The sequence below is a fragment of the Bubalus bubalis genome, chromosome 1 (assembly GCF_019923935.1).
Source record: "Bubalus bubalis isolate 160015118507 breed Murrah chromosome 1, NDDB_SH_1, whole genome shotgun sequence".
Classification (NCBI taxonomy): Eukaryota; Metazoa; Chordata; class Mammalia; order Artiodactyla; family Bovidae; genus Bubalus; species Bubalus bubalis.
The window spans coordinates 131,864,037-131,877,055 of record NC_059157.1 but is presented as its reverse complement, the minus strand read 5'-3'; positions in this window follow the sequence as shown (position 1 = coordinate 131,877,055).

The following is a 13,019-nucleotide window of genomic DNA, read 5'->3' as shown; positions in this document are numbered from 1 at the left end:
TGGTTATCTGGGTCTTGAAAATCTTTTTATACAGTTCTTCTGTGTATTCTTACCACCTCTTCTTAATATCTTCTGCTTTTGTTAGATCCATACCATACCCCTACAATCAGTCTCTCTCATCAGGAAGCTTCCATAAGCCTCTTATCCTTATTCATCAGAGGGCAGACAGAATGAAAACCACAATCACAGAAAATAATCAAACTGACCACATGGACCATAGCCTTGTCTAACTCAATGAAACTGTGAGCCATGCTGTGTAGGGCCACCCAAGATGGACGGGTCATGGTAGAGAGCTCTGACAAAATGTGGTCCACTGGAGAAGGGAATGGCAATCCACTTCAGTATTCTTGCCTTGAGAACCCCATGAACAGTATGAAAAGGCAAAAAGATAGGACACCAAAAGATAAAGTCCCCAGATTGGTAGGTGCCCAATATGCTACTGGAGAAGAGTGGAAAAATAACTCCAGAAAGAATGAATAGATGAAGCCAAAGCAAAAACAACACCCAGTTGTGGATGTGACTGGTGATGGAAGCAAAGTCCAATTCTGTAAAGAACAATATTGCATAGGAACTTGGAATGTTAGGTCCATGAATCAAGGTAAATTGGAAGTGGTCAAACAGGAGATGGCAAGAGCGAACATCAACATTTTAGGAATCAGTGAACTAAAATGGACTGGAATGGGTAAATTTAACTCAGATGAACATTATATCTACTACTGTGAGCAAGAATCCCTTTGAAGAAATGGAGTAGCCCTCATAGTCAACAAAAGAGTCCGAAATGCAGTTCTTGGATGCAATCTCAAAAACGACAGAATGATCTGTTCATTTCCAAGGCAAATCGTGTGGATAAATCACAGATTTATTCATTTACTCATTGATGAATGTTTAGATTTTCTTTATACTGGGACTATTACAGATAAAGCTGCTATAAGCTTTCATATACAAATTTTTCTGTGAGCATATGTCCTCATTTCTTGTGTGTAAATAGCTAAGAATGGAATGGATGGGTCATATGGTAGGTGTATGTTTAACTTGAAAATCTTGTGTCAATTTTCCAAAGTAGTTGAACCATCAGCATGCGAGTTTTGTTCTTTATAAACTTGCCAACATTTGGTATGGTCGGGTTTTTTTGTATTTTTGTTATTGTTTTTGATTAATTTTAACCATTCTAATGGTATGCCATCACAGTTTTCATCACATTTGTTTAATTCCTTGGACTTTCTTGACACAATTTGAGCTATCTTGCAAATCTAGGGGAAAGAATGACACATATAATAATGTGATATGTAGCTGAAGGACAAGGATAAGTCTATTTTTTTTCATAAGTTATTTTCACCACAATGACAGTTACCTTAATATCTGTACTGATTGACAATTAAAAATTGACTCAATGATTGTTGTTGCTGTTTAGTCACTAAGTCATGTCTGACTCTGTGCAACTCCATGGACTGTAGCCTGCCAGGCTCCTCTCCCATGTGATTTTCCAGGCAACAATACTGGAATGATTTGCCTTCTCCATGGGACCTTTCAAACCCTGGGATCAAAACCTGCGTTCCTGCATTGCAGGCAGAGTCTTTACCACTGAGCCACATTGGAAGCCCTCAATGATGCATACTACTTAATCATTTTTAGCTTTTTTAAAACAACATTTAAATTGTTTTTCTTTACTCTTATTAACTTCTTTTTTTCTAAACGGAGTACAGAAAATAATCAAGGGGTTTAAAACACAAGTGCCCAAAGGATGAGGGTGGATAATTAAAAAAAACATAAAGTCTTTCAAGGAATAAAATAGGAACTACTTATTGCATACCAAATTGAAGCACAGAGGTATGACCAACTAATTATCTGTGTACAAGGAATTTCTTTTGAGCTGAATCTGGAAGAATAAGTAATTTTCCAGATGGAGAAGTGATATAAATACATTCTTGGAGGAAGAAATGATGTATGCAAGGCCACTGAGTTGTTTGCATCCCTGGAAGACAGTTCAAGAGCTAAAGATTCAATTAATGTCTATTGAATACACTAACAAATGAGTTAAAAAAAAAAAAAAAACTTCATTCTCTCTTATTGTTCTCTGTCCCCTATACTTCAGTCACTAAAATTCTACTACTAGAGCATAATAATATAATACAAATTTCAAAGTGACTAATTTTATATCAGTTATATCCTAGGAGGCTCCTTCCTAAAACCACCTTGGAATGCCTTAATTTCATCAGTAATTAATCAGCAATTTATTAAATAGTTAATGTAAAGTAAGCTAATTCTGGAGACCTCTCAGAGAGCCAAACATCACCTCTTAAAAGTATTGATCTTTTTCTTGCTTTATATCGTAAGAAACAGACGATATTTAGACCAAGTCCTCTATCTATTCACTAACTATAAATCAAAAGAATGACTTTAATTGATTTTGGATCAAAAAATCAATTAATTGATATTTTTTCTTTAACAAAAAACCTACTTACAAGGTGATCTTTGATACAATTTAGGTGTCTTTAAAAAAAAAAAGATTTGTTTGATGCTGTTTATGCTTCTTAAATAATAAAGTGATATGCTGGCAATGTTGATTGCTAAATTGATATTAAAAGATCTGTACAGTTACTTAATTCCTGAGTCATTATTTATCTTTTTAACATTCATAAATACTAAAGTTCATCATCCTTTGTGAGAAATTATGAGATAGAATGATTAGATGGAAATTTAGTATTTTTTTTTCTCATCTAATATTTTACAGGAAAAATGACTACACAAAGGAAAAGCAGAGGGATATACTCTCAACTAAGGCAAGATTTAAATTACTGATGGGAACTTACATTCAGAGAGATTTTATTTATTATTAAAATAATAGCAACTAAAAACTTTTTTGCTGGGAGCCGGCACATTGCATATTGAGTGAGGATCTGGAATAGCTCAACTGGAATTCTATCACTTCCGGGAGCCAGCGTGAGGCACTCCGCCCATGACAAAGGTCATGAGGAAGGAGGCTCGGCATACGCAAAGGCGGGATCGAGCCTCAGGAGTCCCCCTGGAAATTCTCGAGCATCTACCCCCAAAACCAGAGTCTGCCTACTTTCTGCTTTGTGCTTTCACCTACACCTCTGACTTTACGGGGGGCTGTCCCCCACTACCTCTCTCTGAAAAAAGAGTTAGCTCACCGCTCTAGTTAATAATTCCTGGGTGTGACAGTGTTTCAACCTACAAACTCCTTTGGAAATCCTCTAGCCTGCCTGAATAGGTTTTTCCGGCCACATGTGATTGTTCAGAGCCTCCCAACTGTGAGAGGCAGGAGATGTTCTAAACTGCCTAAACACAGATTCCTTTGAGTAGTTAAAAGATTGATTAGAAAATGTATTGGTGAAGGGTTTTTCACTTGTTGGGCCAATGTTTGCTGCTAAGTCTCCATACTCCTACTGTGTCCTTGGCAGTGTATTGATTGATATAATGGGTGTATAGAAATGTAAAATGCAGCTTTGTTCAATGCTTTTTGGAAGGCTGGCACCTGACTTTGGAATAATCACCTTTAGAGAAAGATAAGTTTCTTAAAATGTTAACAGGCCTCCGGGCCAGAAGATGATGTCAATCACCTGAACTTTTGCATATGATAAGTTTGCAGGAAGAAAGCCTGGCTTGCTGCATGACTCTACCCCTTCCCCCATTATCCTCTATGCATACCTTAAGGTATAAAAACTACTTTGGAAAATAAAGTGCGGGCCTTGTTCACTGAAACTTGGTCTCCCCATGTCACTCTCTCTCCCAAATTCCAGCTGAGTGTCCATCTGGAGCGTGGATGTCCTCTGCGACCATTTATTTGCCTGGGCTTCTAAGACCCACTCGAGAAGGTGTCTAAGGTGGGGCACCTTCCGCTATTTGAGAGGGCGCCTGCGGCCTCCGTGGTCAGAGCTAACCTGGTGTCACGGGTTATATTGATTTTCCGCGTAAACCAAGCCACTCAGCTTCTTTTCTCCACTGAATTTTCCTACTGAGCTATCCTTATTTCAGCTGCTTTTCTCCACTGAATTTTCCTACTGAGCTATCCTTATTTCAGCCGCTTTTCTCCACTGAATTTCCTCACTGAGCTATCCTTATTCTATTACTCTTTGTATCCTTAATTAAAGTGTAATTAAGCAGTTATTCCCTGACCCTCGCCTAGCCGTCTCTCCTTCGAATACCCTGGATCAGCCGGGGCTGGTCCCCGGCAGGTGGCGCCCGAGACACGATATTCGAAGGTAAGCTCCCTGCAATTAGGGTCATCAGCCCTTTTGCTCCCCGTTCTCGGAACAACTGGGTCATCAGCTCTCTTGTTCCCCCACGGAGCAGTTTGGGTCATCAGCTCTACTGCTCCCCCCTCGGAACAGTTTGGGTCATCAGCCTTCTGTTTCCCCCCCGGGACAATCTGGGTCATCAGCCCCTATTGTCCTTCCAATGTTCGGGACGGCTAGGACCCCACTCAAGGGTGCCGCGGACCCCCCTGTAGGATAGACAGGGCTGAAGAGTGGGAAGTGTTGAAAGTGTTGAAGACTTAGAGAAAACAGTTTCTGAAGTTAAAAGGCCAAAGAAAAGCCTGATCTTTTAAAAGCTAAAAGCTTTATCTTCTATTATACTTAATTTTCTGACATGGGTAACACTGAAACTAAGAATGGCAACTCTTTATACAAATAATCTTCAAACTGATAAAGAGGCTACTGTTAATTTAGATACTTGGGTGAAGGTAAAAAACAACTAAAAACTTATCCTATAAATATGATTAAAAATGTTCTGGACCCTCCTCATGAGGCTGTGGGATAGCCTATGGGAGAAGCTATAGCGGTGGATGGTAGTGGGTCTCCACCTTCTGCGCAGATCATATTTTCTGCCCTTGACAAAAGAAAGGAGGGAGACTGTGCTCTACCTCCCGAGGAAGGAGAGGACTTACAGGAGGCTGCGGCCGGGCGCCCTGGCGAGCCCCCTCCCCCTCTACACAAACCTTTAAAAATTTATCCAACAATTTCTGATTTAAGGAGACTACCCCACCTCCGCTTGTACCTCCCAGGGCCTAGGAATTCCCCAGTTTACATCCAAGCCTCCCAGACCATTGCCTAAGGCTGAAAAAGATTTAAAAAAAAAAAAAAAAAAAAAAAAAAAAAAAAATTCTTTTAAACAAAGGAACTTTTAAAGAATACACAATATACAGAGCCTGCTCATTGCAGAAAACCCCCTCAGGGGGGCCTCACCCAAGCAGAAAAAAAAAAAAAAAAAAAAAAGTAAAGAAAATAAAAAAATATGTAAAGACAGAAAAAGAGCTAAAGACTGAAAAGGAGAGGAACGGAAAAAAAAGGAATCAAGGAACGCATCAAGATAGACAAAGGAAGTTTAAAAAAGGAGATACAGAGAAAAAGATAAAAAAAAAAAAATTAAGGAAGACAAGAGGGTAAAGAGAAAGAAACGAAGGAAAGAAGGGTAGCGAAAAAAGAAGGGTGAGAAAAAAGTGAGAAAGGCAAGAAGAGAGAGAAAAAGAAAGTAAGAGACGCTGTGATCAGGTGCCCTGGCGAGCTCCCTCCCGCTCTGCACAAACCTTTAAAAAACAAAAAACTTATCCACCACTTTATGATTTAAGGCCATCGCCGCCGCCTCCGTTTGCGCTTTTCAGGGCCCAAGAGTTCCCCACTTTGCCCCCAAAGCCTCTCAAAGTGTTGCCTAAGCCTGAGGAAGATAAAAAGTTTTTTAAACAGTGGAGCTTTTAAAACAGACTGCCTGCACAATATGCAGAGCGTGCTCCTTGGAGAAAACCCCCTCAGGGGGGTCTCACCCAGGCTAAGAGAAAAACCGTAAGGGGATTTAACAACAATATTAACCCTTGACTAGCTGGTTACTCCAATTCCAATGGGAGTGGCTGGCCCCCTGCCTGAGGGCATTGTAGGACTTGTGCTAGGGCGAAGCTCGCTTTCTTAAAAAAAAAAAAAAAAAAAAAAAAAAAATTCGGTGGTACATGGTGTAGTAGATTCTGATTATATTGGAGAAATTAGTTTTGATCTCGCAGCCTACCAAAACTGCAAATTAATAAAGGTCAAAGAATAACACAGTTTTTGCTTTTACCTTATCAGACAGGAAAAAACTTGACTTCTCAAGCTAAGAGCCACAGAATATTTGGATTTAGTGATCTAGCTTTTTGGGTGCAGAAAATTACAGCTCCAAGGCCTTTAAAAGATCTTTTAATTCAAAAAAGTAAAATCTCAGGGCTATTAGACACAGGAACAGACGTCTCTTAACATTTCTGGGAAAGACTGACCCAGCTCCTGGCCAACACATACTACTGAAAATGAGTTGGTGGGATTAGAAAAAGCAGAGTGGGAATGCTATAGAGAAAAAGGTGAGAGAGCGTTTAAAGCCTTGAAGAGTAGTGAGTTCCCCGTTGCTGGAAGTATTCAAGCAAAGATTAGATGGTTACTTGTCATATAAAAAGCTATAGACCAGATTTAGTTTACAAAATGATAATTGGAGAAGCTTATAAAGATGTTGTGTAACACCTCTTTACTTGCTTCTCATATTTAGGTGCCAAAAGTTTTAAAAATTGATAATGCCCATTTGAAGATTGTTTACTAACTTTAAATGATTTCCAAAAATTATTAGGGGACATTAATTGGATACGCCCACATTTAAAACTGACTACTGCAGATTTAAAGCCTTTGATTACTTAAAAAGCAATCCTAATTCCAGTTCTAAGAGAAAGTTGACTAAATGAGACAGTCAGCTCTTGTTAAAGTAGATGAGACTTTAAATGATCAGTTAATTAGGATTAATATTACCAAAAGATGAGATTAAATTATTCTTGCCACAAAACATACACCTACAAGGCGCTTGTGACAAAAAGGCCCATTGGTTCCATCTATCAGTGACCCCAAGAAAAATAGTTTTATCTTTTCCCAGCCTGGTGACACAATTAATTATAAAAGGAAGAAAAAAGAAGTGTAAAACTTTTTAGAAAAAAAGTAACAAATATAATAATTTCACTCAATAAGGATCAACTGCAAGTCTTTTACAAAATAGTGATGATTGGCAAGTTGCCCTGATAGATTTCAAGAGTCAAATTTTGTTTCATTTGCCCTCAAGCCCCCACAGTAGTTAAAAGTTCAAAAATGTTAGATTGGAAGTTTGAGGATACCTGTGAAACTTTCCAACCCTATGTAGTTCCTATGCTCCCCTTTACCCTATGGGGGAGGGACGTGCTGTCTCAAATAGGAGATACTCAGAGAAGGGTTTTCTCAATTTCTTAGTTGTCAACAGGCGGTACAATTAACAATACTTTATATGTTGTTATAAATACATAATATAAATATATTTACATAATTACAGTTTGCCTAGTTAGGTATGGGTATAAATAAAATATAATAAAGGTATACCTAATTCTATTTATAGATCTATACTTGATTAATTTGTATATAAATATGTATGCCATATATGCATATTATATATATACTGTATAATTAAATATGTATTGCAGTAATATAATGTGTGAGTGGCTGATATTAATTGGTATAGATTGATGTGCTGTGATGATATATGTTCTATATACCGTATAATTATATATGTGTGACATGTATTATTGCAGTACATTGGTTTGTGTTGGTTGGTATTAGCTGTGTACGTATTGTATTGCTGTAATATATATATTAATATATTAATTATAAAGATTAATTCAAGTATATCGATTTATATATATTATATGGTAACAAGTATAAACTATATAAATACATTTTACATTTAGGTATATCTGTATACTAAAATGAGATAAGGAGGTTATACATTTATTTTTTAAATTTATACAAAGACCTAAACTAAACATTAGACCTAAATTAACATATCTTTAAATTCATGTTGTTAAAATGTAAATTTTAAAAATTAAAAAATTAAATTGACAACTGCTTGACAATTCCTTTGCCATAAAACCCCCATAGGTGTAATTGGGGAAGCCAGACAAAAAATTGGTTTTATGGCAAAACGGCTCCCTAGAGTGGGTCCATCTTCCCGCTCAAACTAAAAAAGTAGTGGCTTCTTATCTAGGATTAATAGCTACTTTGATATTAAAAGAAAAAAGCAGAACATTGAATTATTTGGTAAAGAGCCATCAGAAATTGTAATTCCATATAATAAAAAACAACTTGATGTGCTTCTAATGTTTGAAAATTGGCAGATTACTATAAGAAACTATTTTGGTCAAAATTTTTGCATCATTTTCCTTCACATGTTTTGCTGAATTTTATATCCAGACATCCAGTTAATTTTCCTGTCAGATATAAACAATCTCCTGTTCCAAATGTTCAAATAGTTTTTACTGATGGGTCAACAAATGGTAAAGCCTTCATAGTTACTAAAAATCACCAAAAAGTTTTAAAAACACAAAAAACTTCAGCTAAAAGAGCTGAAGTAACAGCAGTCATAGAGGCTTTTGCTATGTTTACAGATGAGAAATTTAATCTTTACTCTGATTCTCAGTATGTGGTCAGGTTGTTTCCACACATTGAAACTGCGGTTTTGCCTGAAAATAAAACTATATTTCATTTGTTAACTAAATTACAGCAACAAATTTAGAAAAGGAATAAAATATTTTTCATTGGACATATTCGGGCTCATTCCGGATTGCCTGGCCCTTTAAATGCCTTTAATGATTTGGCTGACTTGTTAACCAGAAATACAGTGGCTGCTGTGATTGAGGAGGCCAGAGCCTCTCACTCACTTCATCATCAATACGCTACTGCTTTAAGATATCAATTCCAAATTCCCAGAGAGACTGCTCAAGAGATTGTGCGTTCTTACTTACACTGCCCCACTGTTTATAATAGTCTACCTATGGGAGTTAATCCTCATGGTCTCAAACCTAACGTACTCTGGCAAATGGATGTAACTCATGTCTCTTCATTTAGAAAACTGTCTTTTGTTCATGTAACTGTAAATACCTTTTATCACGTTATTATTACAACTGCTCATACCGGAGAGGCAGGTAAAGATGTGATACAACATCTCTTTACTTGTTTTTCATATTTGGGCCTGCCAAAAGCTCTGAAAACTGACAATGCTCCTGCTTACACTTCTAAGTCTTTTCAAAAATTTTATATAAAGTTTCAAATTAAACATAATACAGGCATCCCTTATTACCCACAGGGACAAGTCATTGTTGAAAGAACACATCAAACATTAAAAATCCAAATTCAAAAAACTAAAAGAAGGGGAGTTTAAGTATAGTTCTCCCCATCAAATCTTGCAACATGCTCTTTTCATAATAAATATTTTAAATACTGATTCAGCTGGAATTACTGAAATGCTTCCCATTGGTGCCTGGAGCAATTAAATACATAACCATTAGTCAAATGGAAGGACCTCCTCTCAGGACAATGGAAGGGTCCTGACCCATTATTAACTATCGGTCGAGGATGTGCTTATATTTTTCCACAGAATGCAGATTCTTCAATTTAGACAGGCTGATTCGCCATGTTGCAGACCCCCAGACATCCAGTTCACCCATTGCTTCGATCGCAAAAGAGGAGCCCACCAGAAGGGGAGGCAAGATAGACATCGAGATCCCGGCGGGACCGACGGGGCTGCTGCAGCCCGAACTCCAACCAGAAAATAATTCTACTTATTCTGATTTGGCTTGTCTACCCTCTTCTTATGTTTTTTCCCTTTACCAATGATTCTGGAAAACTTAATGTACATGTGACTTTAAACTGGTGGACCCAATGTAGTGACCTGTGAATAATGTATCCTCTCATCTTATTTAAACCCTCAATATAATGTTTGCTCCTTTGTAGTGTTACAACGTCCACCTTATCTTATAATGTAACCACTTATTGATATAACTATAGTCTTGCTGTATTACAACAACTTCAGGATTTAATGCGATTGCGACGATTTGTGGGCTTACTTATTTTAGGAATATCAGCTTTAATAACCGCAATTACTTCTGTTACTGTGGCAGCAATATCATTGACTCAACAAGTGCATACTGCCCAATATGTTGATACCATGTCTAAAAATGTTTCACTAACTCTAGCAACACAGGAAGTTATAGATGGAAAATTGGAGATGAGAGTAGATGCCTTAGAAGAGGCAATAATGCATATTGGGACTGAGTTACAGGCGTTAAAAGTGAAAATGGCTCTGTCTTGCCACGCTGATTACCGGTGGATATGCGTGACATCTTTAAAGGATTCTTCGGCAGAACATTCAGAAGCTCGCGACTGAGCTGCATCTGGCTGTTTTAAGAAATAAAAAAGGGGGAGATGCTGGGAGCCGGCACATTGCATATTGAGTGAGGATCTGGAATAGCTCAACTGGAATTCTATCACTTCCGGGAGCCAGCGTGAGGCACTCCGCCCATGACAAAGGTCATGAGGAAGGAGGCTCGGCATACGCAAAGGCGGGATCGAGCCTCAGGAGTCCCCCTGGAAATTCTCGAGCATCTACCCCCAAAACCAGAGTCTGCCTACTTTCTGCTTTGTGCTTTCACCTACACCTCTGACTTTACGGGGGGCTGTCCCCCACTACCTCTCTCTGAAAAAAGAGTTAGCTCACCGCTCCAGTTAATAATTCCTGGGTGTGACAGTGTTTCAACCTACAAACTCCTTTGGAAATCCTCTAGCCTGCCTGAATAGGTTTTTCCGGCCACATGTGATTGTTCAGAGCCTCCCAACTGTGAGAGGCAGGAGATGTTCTAAACTGCCTAAACACAGATTCCTTTGAGTAGTTAAAAGATTGATTAGAAAATGTATTGGTGAAGGGTTTTTCACTTGTTGGGCCAATGTTTGCTGCTAAGTCTCCATACTCCTACTGTGTCCTTGGCAGTGTATTGATTGATATAATGGGTGTATAGAAATGTAAAATGCAGCTTTGTTCAATGCTTTTTGGAAGGCTGGCACCTGACTTTGGAATAATCACCTTTAGAGAAAGATAAGTTTCTTAAAATGTTAACAGGCCTCCGGGCCAGAAGATGATGTCAATCACCTGAACTTTTGCATATGATAAGTTTGCAGGAAGAAAGCCTGGCTTGCTGCATGACTCTACCCCTTCCCCCATTATCCTCTATGCATACCTTAAGGTATAAAAACTACTTTGGAAAATAAAGTGCGGGCCTTGTTCACTGAAACTTGGTCTCCCCATGTCACTCTCTCTCCCAAATTCCAGCTGAGTGTCCATCTGGAGCGTGGATGTCCTCTGCGACCATTTATTTGCCTGGGCTTCTAAGACCCACTCGAGAAGGTGTCTAAGGTGGGGCACCTTCCGCTATTTGAGAGGGCGCCTGCGGCCTCCGTGGTCAGAGCTAACCTGGTGTCACGGGTTATATTGATTTTCCGCGTAAACCAAGCCACTCAGCTTCTTTTCTCCACTGAATTTTCCTACTGAGCTATCCTTATTTCAGCTGCTTTTCTCCACTGAATTTTCCTACTGAGCTATCCTTATTTCAGCCGCTTTTCTCCACTGAATTTCCTCACTGAGCTATCCTTATTCTATTACTCTTTGTATCCTTAATTAAAGTGTAATTAAGCAGTTATTCCCTGACCCTCGCCTAGCCGTCTCTCCTTCGAATACCCTGGATCAGCCGGGGCTGGTCCCCGGCACTTTTTCTAGCCATTTTACTTACTAGACACTATAAACAGTCCTCTATACTGGATCAAATCTCAAAAGCAACAGAATGATCTCTGTTCATTTCCAAGACAAACCATTCAGTACCACAGTAATCCAAGTCTATGCCCTGACCAGTAACACTGAAGAAGCTGAAGATGAACATTCTATGAAGACCTACAAGATCTTCTAGAACTAACACCCAAAAAAGATGTCCTTTTCACCACAGGGGACTGGAATTCAAAAGTAGGAAGTCAAGAAACACCTGGAGTAACAGACAAATTTGGCCTTGGAGTATAGAATGAAGCAGGGCAAAGGCTAATAGAGTTCTGCCAAGAGAATACACTGGTCATAGCAAACACCTTCTTCCAACAACACAGGAAAAGACTCTACACATTGACATAACCAGATAGTCAACACTGAAATCAGATTGATTATATTCTTTGCAGCCAAAGATGAAGAAGCTCTATATAGTCAGCAAAAACAAGACTAGGAGCTGAATGTGGTTCAGATCATGAACTCCTTACTGACAAATTCGGGCTGAAATTGAAGAAAATGGGGAAAACCACTAGACCATTCAGGTATGACCTAAATCAAATCACTTATGACTATACAGTGGAAGTGATAAATAGATTTAAGGGACTAGATCTGATAGACAGAGTGCCTGATGAACTATGGACGGAGATTCATGACATTGTACAGAAGACAGGATTCAAGACCATCCCCCAAGAAAAAGAAATGCAAAAAAGCAAAATGGCTGTCTGAGGAGGCCTTACAAATAGCTGTGAAAAGAAGAGAAGCGAAAAGGAAAGATATAAACATCTGAATGCAGAGTTCCAAAGAATAGCAAGGAGAGATAAGAAAGCCTTCCTCAGCGATCAATGCAAAGAAATAGAGGAAAACAATAGAATGGGAAAGACTAGAGATCTCTTCAAGGAAATTAGAGATACCCAGGGAATATTTCATGCAAAGATGGGCTCAATAAAGGACAGAAATGGTAGGGACTTAACAGAACCAGAAGATATTAAGAAGAGGTGGAAAGAATACATAGAAGAACTGTACAAAAAAGATCTTTATGACCCAGATAATCACAATGGTGTGATCACTGACCTAGTGCCAGACATCCTGGAATGTGAAGTCAAGTGGGCCTTAGAAAGCATCACTATGAACAAAGCTAGTGGAGGTGATGGGATTCCAGTTGAGCTATTTCAAATCCTGAAAGATGATGCTGTGGTGAAAGTGCTGCACTCAATATGCCATCAAATTTGGAAAACTCAGCAGTGGCCATAGGACTGGAAAAGGTCAGTTTTCATTCCAATCCCAAAGAAAGGTAATGCCAAAGAAAGCTCAAACTACCACACAATTGCACTCATCTCACACACTAGTAAAGTAATGCTCAAAATTCTCCAAGCCAGGCTTCAGCAATACGT